At 52.7% G+C, this 11,894-nt stretch overlaps 1 non-coding gene across 1 annotated transcript; it reads right to left on the bottom strand.

Moving 5' to 3' along the window:
• Nucleotides 1-10,393: 10,393 nt before the first annotated feature.
• On the bottom strand, nt 10,394-10,466 carry TRNAK-UUU (transfer RNA lysine (anticodon UUU)). Its single transcript has one exon. It is a non-coding gene; the product is annotated as a tRNA-Lys (tRNA).
• Nucleotides 10,467-11,894: the final 1,428 nt, after the last annotated feature.

Here is an 11,894-nt window from a genome sequence, read left to right as displayed (position 1 = left end):
CATGGGGTGGCAAAGAGTCCGACAGGACTCAACGAGTTTCACCTTTCACTTTGACTTAGGACCCTCAACCCGAGCAGGGCGGGCCCCGCCCCGCACCAACATCGATGCGTATGCTCCCCAGGCCACCCCAGCCACGCCCCTGCCCGGCGCTTAGGTCAGCGCCCCGCCCCCTAGGAGAACCGGAAGCAGAATCCTCGCGGGTCAACGCTGTGGGCGCTTTTGAGACGCTACCGCCAGAGGGCGCTGGCGCCGCCTTTGTTGGCTCGCACCTCGCGAGTCACGTCAGCGGCCGGTCCCGGAAATGGAGGGCTCTGCAGTACAAGATGGCGGCTTCCTGTGTGGCGGTACGGAACGCCGAGGGGCCGGTCTGTTTCTGGGACACCCGGCGATCTGAGAGCTGGGATCGCAGTAGGCTCCCCGCGAAAGACAGCTTCCGCAGTGTCCCGCCGTCTTCGTCGTCGTTTAGGTGGCCTAGAGCCCACGATGGCGGCCCCCACCGCGCGGCCGGAAGTGGCCCGGCCGGCGTCGCGGGTGCTCTCGCTGGGCCTCGGTGCTCGGCGGGGCGGCCTCGCGGGCCACGGGCGCTGCCCTTCCTGGACTCGGCTCGGGGCTGAGTAAGCCCCGCGGCCACGTTAGGCATTCCCTCCCAGCAGCTTAGGCCCCCTCAGCGCCAGTTCCCTCAGCCGCCTCGCCAAGGCTGATCTTCCAGTCTTGTCCGCGAAACCAGGGACAAGCAGGTGACGCGAGTCCGTTCCTCTTCTCGGACGAGTGACCTGCCGTGGCTGGAAAGCGCAGGACGGCTCCTACACTAACATGGACCCAACCCAGCAGACACTAAGTGAGGGGCAGCAAAGTGCGGGAAAAGTGTGAGGATACGTCATGGTCGGCGGGTTTTGTTTTGTTTCTGAAAGATTCACGAGGGTCGGGATGCCCCCCTCTCGCCTAGGTGGGCAGGGTCCCTCCCAAGGGCTGAAAGGGACCGGGACAGGATACACGAGAAGGTTGGGAATATTTAAGTGCGCCGTCTGAAGACACACAGTAAGGTTGTCATATCATAAAGCGGGAAGGCAGCGTTAAAAAAAACACGGACTTTTTAAAATCTGAGACCACGGTATTTAGTAAAGATTCACGAGGTTCTGTTTGTGAGGACAGGCTCCTCAAGGTCAGTGCCGCAATACTTGTTGCAAACGTTAGTGGATGAGACGGCCTGAGCCCTCTTGAAAGACAGATAGTTTTTGTTTTTGAGGGGAGAAGGAGCCTGGGTTTGGCCCGGCAGACAGAAGGCGCTCAAGACCTTTTTGTTGAAAGAACGAATAAATATTAATAAATAATAATAATATCTTCCTGCTATGAACACACGTATTTGTAGTGAGTCTTGTTGCTGGATTATCTTCCTATGTTTTTAGGGTTGCATGCGTGCATGCTCAGTCACTTCAGTCCTGTTCGACTCTGTGACCTCCTGGGCAGCAGCCCACCAGGCTCCTCTGGCTCTGGAATTTCCCAGGCAAGAATACTGGAGTAGGTTGCCATTTCCTCCTCCAAGGGATCTTCCTGACCCAGGGATTGAACAAGAGTCTCATGCATAACAGCTTGAAAGTGAAAGTGTTAATCTCTTAGTCCTATCTGACTCTTTGTGACCCCATGGGCCATAGCCTGCCAGGCTCTGTCCAGGCAAGAATACTGGAGCGGGTTGCCATGTCCTCCTCCAGGGGAATCTCCCGACCCAAGGATCAAACCTTCATCTCCTGCATTGCAGGCAGATTCTTTACTGCTGAGACATGGGGGAGGCCCTGTGTTTTTAGGGTTACTATTGTGGAAAACAACTGAAGCAAGTTCTGCCTTAAAGTCATGCCAAAATGTCTTCTCAGTGCTTAAAAAATAAAGTAGTGACAGTCTTAGAACCGACGTTGATCTTGGGAATCACCAGTTTGAATGTGAAAGAAATGTCCTCCTTGAAGCCACTGACCGTTCCTGAGCTTTACTAGTGTGCTGGGTGCTGGACAAGCTGGCACCCTTACATGTGCCACTCCAAGCTATGGCATGTGTTAAATATGGTAATGGACCTAGTCAGCCAGGCTCCTCACCTGTGCTAAACGATCAGTAAGCAGCAGTCACTGCTGGGGGCGACTGTGAGTTGCTTTCTATGTCTAGGGCCTTTGTTCTTGTTCAGTAGCTAAGTCGAGTCCGACTCTTTGAGTCCGAATCTTTGCGACCCCATGGAGTACAGCACGCCAGGCTTCCCTGTCCTTCACTATCTCTTGGAGTTTGCTCAAATTCATGTCCACTGAGTTGGTGATGCTGTCTAACCACTTTATCCTGTGCCTCTGGGGCCTTGTAGGAGCTTAAAAAATGCCAGTTGCCCTATGGGCGTTTATCAACTTAGGCCACATGGTGTAATGGAAAGAATTTTGCTCCTTCTTATGTATGTTGAGTAAGTTAGTCAGTTACACAACCTTTCCAGACTTCAGTCTCCTCACGAGTAAGAGAATCAAAAACCTCTTTCTCAGCCTCACTGTGAACATGACCATTAGAACACCGTGTGTGAAGCACCTCGCGCAGGGCATACCACAGGTCCTCAGTCCTGGCCTGCAGTGCGGCCTCAGGGCTAGGGGACTAATACTGCACTCAGAAGTGTTCTCCACGGGGCGGGAGCGGGCGGCCGCAGAGTGCCAGTTAACACAGGAAGCCTGTGAGAAGTTGGCGGGCGAGCAGGTCTGCGGGCTTCAGGGCCGCAGGCTCCCTGTTTGCAGGAGGAGGCTGCAGGCGTGGTCTGCAGGCCGCGCGTGGCGGTGTCTCCTTGCCAGCAGCCACCTGCTCTGTTGAGTCCCAGACACCTCTCTGGAGCATCTTCCAGCGCCTTTCACAGGCATCAGCCTCGGTTTCTGAGGCTCAGTGCTCACACTTCATTGCTCATTTAATATGGAACTCATACGGCATAGATTTAAAAGTTTAAAAACAAATTAATAGCGGTAAGGTACACATAATGTAGAATTTCCCGTTTTAATATGTTTAAGTGTACATTTCAGTGGCATTAAGTGCATTCACACTGTTGTGTCTTTTCATTTCACAAAAAGATGAAGCTGTGCAGTAAACGGTGCCTCTCCATTTTTCCTCCCCCTGACCCCCTGGCACTCACCGCCTACCTTCGTCGTCTGTGAAGTTTACTGCTCCAGGGACCTCCTATAAGAGGAGCGAGAGTACTTATTTATCTTTCTGTGACTGGCTCATTTCACTTAGCATAACGTGTCCTCAAGGCTCACCCCCTGTAGCGAGTGTCAGAACTTCCTTCCTCTTAAAGGCGGAGTAATGTTCTCTTGTCTGCGTGTAGCCCCAGACGGGAGCACAATACACCAGCCGAAACATGCCACATTGTCATGTGAATTATTTTGAGCCGAAGGAAATCAAAACCCAGCAGTTTTTAGGAAAAACCTTTACCTCTTTATCTGCCTAAAAGAATTTAAATAGGGGGCCAGCCCCTAGAGACAGCAATTACCAGAGATAGATGTTTTATCTCCTGGACTTACCTGTGCGGCAGGACCAACATGTGATCACCAGACAAGTGTTCCCATCGTCCTGTGGGCGGCCCTCCCCTCTGCAGACCCAGCCCCTAGCCATTTCCTCAGCTCAGGGAGGCAGATAAGCCTTAGTTGCCCGACTGCCTATGGGTCTCATATTTTTATGGGGCTCCCATGCATATGAAATGAAATCGGTTTGTCTCCAGTTGATCTGTCTTCTATCAGTTTAACCATTAGACCAGCCAAGGGGAGAAGGGACGTGTTTCTGCCCCGGCACCGCATTGAGTTGTTCACCTGTCAGTGGACAGCTGGATTGCGTCCACCTTTTGCCTCTTGTGAATAATGCTGCTATGGAGCTGAGTGCATACATATTTTAACTTGAAGTAATGTCCAATAGGATTGTAATAGAGGGCACAGTGTGTTTTATATGCTTACATTTGATGAAGTAATTCTGAATCATGAAAAATGCAGTAGTAAGCTGTTCACAAGATCATTAGATGGTTTAAGAGACATAGTCACAGTGCCTCATGGGCCGTGCCGCGGCTGGCGATGGGACGCAGGTTCAGGGGGCCGTGACTGTCATAGCTCCCTTCTGCACCCCCGGCGGGCTTGGGGGAGGTTGTGGCTACTCTTATTTAAAGGTGGCGTTGAAAACCTAAGAAATAGGTACACAAAGATAGGAATCAAAGAGCCTTAACAAACGACTGTGAGGTGAACTGTTGGGAGCACTGGAGGCCTAATCTGTGAGGCTGGATAATGAGTGTTCATCTTGGGGTCGTGGTGAGCACAGCAGGTCATGTGCACACGGGGCTCGCCTGGCCAGGAGTGGATGTTGGCCATGACGACCTCGGGTGTGGAATCATGTCCGTGGTGTGCAAGTAATTTTTAAAAGAAATGCAGTGAATCTAGGTGAAGGGAACGCGGGGATTTACAGGGGTTCTGTGTAAGCTTTCCTATAAACTCTTCTGTAAATTTACGTCAAACTAAGCTAAAAAAACACGCATCAAGGGACTTCCCTGTGGTCCACTGGTTAAGACTTCGCCTCCCAATGCAGGGAGTTCAGGTTTGATCCCAGGTCAGGGGGTGAAGATCCCACATGCCTCAGGGGCAAAAAGGCAAAACAGAAAAAAGAAGCGCTGTTGTAACAAATTTGACACAGACTTTAAAAAATGGTCCACGTTATAAGAATCTTCAAAAACAAAACCCACATCAAAATAGCACGTAAAATAGAATACAACTCAGTAAAGAGTCTGCCTGCAATGCAGGAGACCCAGCTTCAATTCCTGGGTTGGGAAGATCCCCTGAAGAAGGCAATGGCACCCCACTCCAGTACTCTTGCCTGGAAAATCCCATGGATGGAGGAGCCTGGTGGGCTGCAGTCCATGGGGTCGCAAAGAGTCGGACGTGACATCGAGACTTCACTTTCACTTTTCATTTTCCTGCACTGGAGAAGGCAATGGCAACCCACTCCAGTGTTCTTGCCTGGAGAATCCCAGGATCAGGGGAGCCTGGTGGGCTGCCGTCTATGGGGTCGCACAGAGTTGGACACGACTGAAGCGACTTAGCAGCAAGAGTCTGACACAACCAAGCACACAGCACACACAGCAAGTACACACAGAAACACCTGAGGCCTTTCATGGACTCGAGTTCATCCAAACGGCCCCTGGCTTCTGTGAAGGGCCATGGCCTCTGGGCAAGGACGGGTACTGAAGCGTGATGGCTTCTGGTCCCACTTTGGGCGGGTCCTTTATCCTAGGTTGACAACATCACAGTTGAGAGCCACAGCAGATGCTGAGAATGTCAACAGCTCGAGGGTGAAGCATCCTTCATGGTCGTGGAGTTCACTTCCTGGCGCTCTGGACGGCTCCCCCTGCAGTGCCTGGTCTCGGCTGGTCCTTGCTCTGCAACTCTGTCTGTGGAAAGGCCTTTCTTCACTCGGAGTCCAGATCTGATGGCTGCTCTGTTCCTCAGAGACGTGCCTGACCAAGACCACCAGCGAGGGGCTCTGAAGTGTCTGCTCTGAACTCCTGTGACACGCGCTTCCCCAGCCCAGCTCTTTCCCCCAAGCCCCAGACCCGCCCCTCCGGCTCTCCTGTTCTCTGTCCTCGTCCGCCTCACTGACACCTCAGCGTGGCCGTCCTCTCCCCCGTCCAGGACCCGAGAACAACACGTGCCGTCCCCTGTCCCTGCTGCAGTGATGGATAGGTTAGGCAGGGAGCTCTTGGTCACGGCTGTAGGCTCTGCTGCTTGCTCTTGCTCACTGCCTCCAAGACACGGCTTTCTCCTGGTCACCCGGGCGCCTCTGCTGTGACGGACGCGCAAAATACAGTGACTGTATTCAGATGAAAGAGTGGCTGCTCTCGGCAGCTCCAGTGACCGGAGCACGAGGGCTCAGAGTGCTGGTCATGGCCAAAGGACGACAGAGGCACAGAAGGAGCGTGAGCCTCCTGTGCCAGCCGGAGCGGGAAAGGGGCCACGCCAGACGTCCCCGGCAGACTGTCCCCGGTGCCCCCTCACACTCGGAGCCAGTGAGTGGGAATTACCGGAGCTGGAACTTGAGGCTGAACTCCCGTCTGCGGTGGGAGAATCCATGAGAATCGAGGAACAGATGAAGCCTTGCGGAGAGAAGCCACAGGCCGAGAGAGCAGAGGAGGATGGTCTGAGGGGGATGGCAGTGCCGGGTGGACGCGTAGAAGCGGGGACAGAAGCCAGCCCGCTGCTGCGTCAGGATCCAAGGGCTGAGAGCCCCGCACTGGCGTCTCCTCACTTGTAGGTAGGGAGCTGCGGCAGCCGGAATGCTGGGTCCGGCTCACCCCAGGCGTGGGCCGTGCTCGCGGGGCTGGTGGGGGGCACGGAGCCCCGGTCACAGTGGCGAGGGCGGGACAAGGTCCCCAGGAGACTGCACTGATGGGGGTGGGGGTAGGATAACCAGAGTCTGCTGCGCTCCCTCTCTCTTCCTGAACGTTAGGGGAGGGGGTGTGATGATGTTCTCTGTGGCCCCCTTCGAGGAAATGGCCGGGCGTGTCCCAGACCCCTGTGGGGGGAGCTGGGGAGGCTGCCTGGAGGAAGCCCTGTTCCCACTGACTTTTGTGAGCAGCACAGCCTGCGTGTCTCCCGAGCGTGGTGGGTGGGCGCCCGCTGCGCTGCCTTCATCTGCTGGGCACGCGAGGTGCTCCCTCCCGTAAGCCTGCCTGTGCGCAGCCACTCAGTCACGTCTGCCTCTGCAACCCATGGTCTCAAAGTCACAGTAACGCGTCAGGCCCATCAGGAATTATATTTTTTAAAAAATATTGAAATACTTATACACTGCTGGTGGGAATGTAAAATAGTGTGGCTGCTGTGGAAAACAGTTTGAGGTTCCCCCCAAAATTACCTATAGAATGTCCATGCTGCTGCTGCTAAGTCGCTTCAGTTGTGTCTGACTCTGTGCGACCCCATGGACTGCAGTCCACCAGCCTCCTCCACCCATGGGATTTTCCAGGCGAGAGTGCTGGAGTGGGGTGCCATCGCCTTCTCCGATAGAATGTCCACATGATCCAGCAATTCCTTTTCTGGGTGTATTGCTAAAAGAACTGGAAGTAGGTACTCAGGTATTTATACAAGAATGTTCACAGCAGTGCTCCCCAGGTGGCTGAGTGATAAAGAATCCGCCCGCCAGTGCTGGAGGCGCAGGTTTCATCCAAGGGTTGGGAAGATCCCCTGAAGGAGGAAATGGCAGCCTGCTCTGGTACTCTCGCCTGAGAAATCCCATGGACACAGGAGTGTGGCGGGCTACTGTCCAGGGAGTTGCAAAGAGTCGGACACAACTGAGCGATCGGACATGGACACATGGGGTAAGCAGCGAAGAAAGCAGTTAAGAGTGACTGCTCTGAGGAGCAGCCTTGCGGTCGGGAAGGGCTGGGGTGGCTGGCTTTTACTAAAGGCCTTTAGTGCTACTATTTTTTAACCATAGGCATGCGTTGCTTTGATTTTTAAAGGACTTCAAAACCATGCAAAAGATAACACTGCAGAGTAACATGTCATCTCTGACCCCGTTTTTAAAACGAGACCAAATCCCAGCAGACCATCATCTGTGTACAGATCATCTGAGCACCGAGAATCGTGAAAGCGGGCGCTAGTGTCCGGGAGCAGCAGCAGAGCGTGGGGAGAGACCCTCACCTGTCCTCCGTGCTGTGCTGTCTGACGTGACCACGGACTGCTTAGGTGAATTTTTTGTCTTTATCATTCCTTCTTGCTAAACCACTGGAGAGTGCATTGAAAACATCTCTGTTTACCCTCTAACTCAGGGTTTATTTCCTGAGATCACAGGCTGATTGTTGTTCAGTCGCTAAGTCCTGTCCTTCACTGTCTCCCAGAGTTTGCTCAAATTCATGTCCACTGAGTCGGTGATGCTATATAGCCATCTCATCCTCTGTCTCCCCTTCTCCTCCTGCCCTCAATCTTTCCCAGCATCAGGGTCTTTTCCAAGGAGTCGGCTCTTCACATCAGGTGGCCAAAGTATTGCAGCTTCAGCATCAGTTCTTCCAATGAATATTCAGAGTTGATTTTCTTTAGGATTGACTGGTTTGATCTCCTGGCAGTCCACGGGACTCTCAAGAGTCTTCAACACCACAGTTCGAAAGCATCAATTCTTAGGCACTCAGCCTTTTTGATGGTCCAAGTCTCACATCTGCACGTGACTACTGGGAAAACCATAAGCTTGACTATACAGACCTGTGGCAGCAAAGTGATGTCTCTGCTTTTTAAAACGCTGTCATAGCTTTCCTTCCAAGGAGCAAGCATCTTTTTAATTTCATGGCCGCAGTCACCATCTGCAGTGATTTTGGAGCCCAAGAAAATGAAGTCTGTCACTGCTTCCACTTTTTCCCCGTCTATTTGCCATGAAGTGATGGCCCTGGATGCCATGATCATGTTGAGTTTCAAGCCAGCTTTTTCACTTGCCCCTTTTACCTTCATCAAGAGGCTCTATAGTTCCTCTTTGATTCTGCCATTAGCGTGGTATCATCTGCATATCTGAGGTTGTTGATATTTCTCCCAGCAATCTTGATTCCAGCTTGTGAGTCTTCCAGCCTAGCATTTTGCATTATGTACTCTGCATATAAGTTAAATAAGCCGGGTGACAATATGTAGCCTTGTCACACTCTTTCCCAATTTTGAACCAGTCAGTTTTTCCATGTCTGGTTCTAACTGTTGCTTCTTGACCTACATAAAGGTTTTTCAGGAGACAGGTAAGGTGGTCTGGTATGCCCATCTCTTTAAGAATTTCACACAGTTTGTTGTAATCCACACAGTCAAAGGCTTTAGCGTAGTCAGTGAAGCAGAAGTAGATATTTTTCTTGATGTCCCTTGCTTTCTCCGTGATCCAGCGAATGTTGATAATTCGATCTCTGGTTCCTCTCTACCTTTGAGGCCCAGCTTGTGCATCTGGAAGTTCTCAGTCCACATACTGCTAAAGCCTAGCTTGAAGGATTTTGAACATAGCCTTGCTGGCATGTGAAATGAACACAACTGTGCTGTAGTTTGAGCATTCTTCGGCACTGCCCTTCTTTGGGATTGGAATGAAAGCTGACTTTTTCCAGTCCTGTGGCCACTGCAGAGTTCTGATACAAAACCAGAGTACTGTCATCAAAATCTAGAAATTGGACGTTGATACAATCCTGTTATCTAATGTACAGCCCATGGTCAGGTTCTCCCAAGTCACAATAATGTCCTTTCTGGCCAAGATCCATAGGGCTTCCCTGGTGGCTCAGTTGGTAAAGAATCTTCCCGCAATGCAGGAGACCCCGGTTCGATTCCTGGGTTGGGAAGATCCCCTGGAGAAGGGACAGGCTGCCCACTCCAGTATTCTTGGGCTTCCCTGGTGGCTCAGCTGGTAGAGAATCTGCCTGCACTGTGGGAGACCTGGGCTTGATCTCTGGGTTGGGAAGATTCCCAGGAGAAGGAAACAGCTACACACTCCAGTATTCTGGAGAATTCCATGGACTATGGTCATGGCATCACCAAGAGACACAACTGAGTGACTTTCACTTCCAAGATCCATTCGAGGACCACACATTGCATTTCATGTTCATGTCCCTTGAGTCTCTTGATCGGGAACAGTTTCTTAGCCCTTCTTTGTCTTTCTGACCTAGATATTTGTAAAGAGCACAGGCCAGTTGCTTTTTAGATGATCCCTCCTCGTGGGTCTGCCTGACGTTTCCTCGCTGCATGCGGCCTTTGCATTTTCGGCAGGAACGCTGTATATAATACTGGGTCTGTCTCAGGTCACCTTGTCACGAGGTCCTGGTGCCACTGTGTCCCAGCATTGCTGATGTTAGGTGGGGTCACTTGGTTGCGCTGGAAGTCTGCCAGTGCTCTCCACTATAAAGTTACTGTCCACTGGTGAGTGAGTGAGTGTGGGGCTGTCGTTCACGTTACTTTACTTATAGCGTGTGGATTTCTGCCCTTTAGCAAAGTGATTGAGTTGTACACACACATACTGTTAATATTCTTTCCCATTAGGGTTTGTCCCAGGATACTCATACACAGCAGGACTTGGGGTTTATTCAGTCTGTTATCACTCACGCCATCTCCCACTCCCTCTCCTCGGCAACCACACATCTGTGATGCTGTTTCTATTTCACAGACCGGTTCATGGGTGTTGTGGTTTAGAGTCCGCACCTAAGTGACAGCGTACGGCGTTTGTCTTTCTCCTTCCGACTTGCTGAGTATGGTGGTCTCTGGGTGCCTCCGTGTTGCTGCAGATGGCATTATTTCATTCCTTTCATGCCTCAGCGGTGCTCCACTGCGTGTGCATCTGGCGTCCTCTGTGTCCATTCCTCTGCTGTTGGACGTGTAGGTTGTTTTTCAGCTTTGTGTACTTGTTTATTTACTTTGGGTGCCTGGACAGTGACTCGAACCCTGGACCCTCAGAGTAAAGCTCTGATGCTCTGCCGACTGAGCTACCCAGGCACTCGGCCAGCACGTCTTTTTTAAGCCAGGCGAGAATGACAAGGAAGCGCTTAAGACGGTCTGGTCAAGGCCAGCATCCAGAACCTGCCATCCCTCGTGCTCCCCCGCTCCCCAGGTCCCTTGGTCACCACTAGCATCCCGTCCATCTCTGCCCTGGGTACAGCAGAGCCAGGCTCGAAGGAGGCCCTGCACACAGTTGTTCAAGGCTGAGGCCTCGGTGATGCGGAGGCAGTGTTCCTCCAGCTGTTATGAGAATCTAAGACAGAGGAAACAGAAGTCTTTTGGGTTGGAGGAGAGCAGTGAGCTGCAGCCGAGCCCAGCAGACATCCTCTGCCCCGTGGGCCGGCCTGTGGGTGCCCAGCCGGCGCCCTGGGTCAATGCTGAAAGCCCCGGCACGGGGGGTGTACCCACGGCAGTGGCTCCTCAGGAGGCTGGCTCGGACAGCTCTGAGCCCGAGTGCTGGGCCACGCGGGTCCCTGGCTTTTGAGAAGGGACTCAGCCTGTGTCCAGGCAGCCTCCCAACCCCCGCACCACCCCAGCTGCACTTTCTCTCTTGTTTTCCTGGGATATTGACTGCAGCCCCGAGAGGAGGCCAAGAAGCTTGGGACAGGCCCCTGCCTCCTCTCTGCCGCTGAACCTGAAGGCGCCCGCTTCCTTTTGACCTGTGCCTTGGAGGAAGTGGCCAGCGTGGACATGCATCCCCCAGACCCGGCACCTCCCCTGGGTGCTCTCTGCAACACACCAGCCCCTCCGAGGGGAACCAGGACCTGGGGGATGCGACAGACACCAGGAGGAAGTGGCCTGGAAGAGTTTCTCACTTCTCCAAAGTCCCTCTCCCTGGTGTGTTTCAGGGTCTGCCTATGACAAATGCGGTGGGGGTGGGAGGGGGCAAAGACCGCAGCAGCCAGGGAAGAATCCCAACTGCGTCACCAAACGCCGGCAGCCATGTGACACTGGCAGATCACTTCAGTCATCTGAGCCTCACTCCATCCTAACGTGGGGGCAGAGCTAAGCGACTCGCGGTTGTCACAAGGGCCAGATGTCATCTCGCCATGGGACTTCCAGATCTTAGGAATTGGCATGCCACCTGCGTGGTTCTGGCCATCTCTTCATGCCACTTCTGCTATTATTTCCCTAATAATTCTCTGTAATTGGTTTTCCTTTCTAACATGTTCTAAAGAAATATTGCTCATGAAATTCGGCTTGTTTCACATGTCATATTTTTCTACTCCACCTTAAAATAAGTAGATAATGATTAAATTGAAAAAATCCTCTGTGGTCCCCAGTGGGGTCCTGGGTGCAGCGTGGGGGCCCCTCCTCTGTGCTCCGCACACCAGCAGTCCTCCCCAACAATCCCCCGGAGGCTCTGATTGAACCTCCGGTGGCTTTGTCTGTAGGGAATAGAAGGAGGCCCCCAGTCTCTAGGAT

This window comes from Bos javanicus, chromosome 22, assembly GCF_032452875.1.
Source record: "Bos javanicus breed banteng chromosome 22, ARS-OSU_banteng_1.0, whole genome shotgun sequence".
Taxonomy (NCBI): Eukaryota; Metazoa; Chordata; class Mammalia; order Artiodactyla; family Bovidae; genus Bos; species Bos javanicus.
This window is presented reverse-complemented; position numbering and strand designations above follow the sequence as displayed.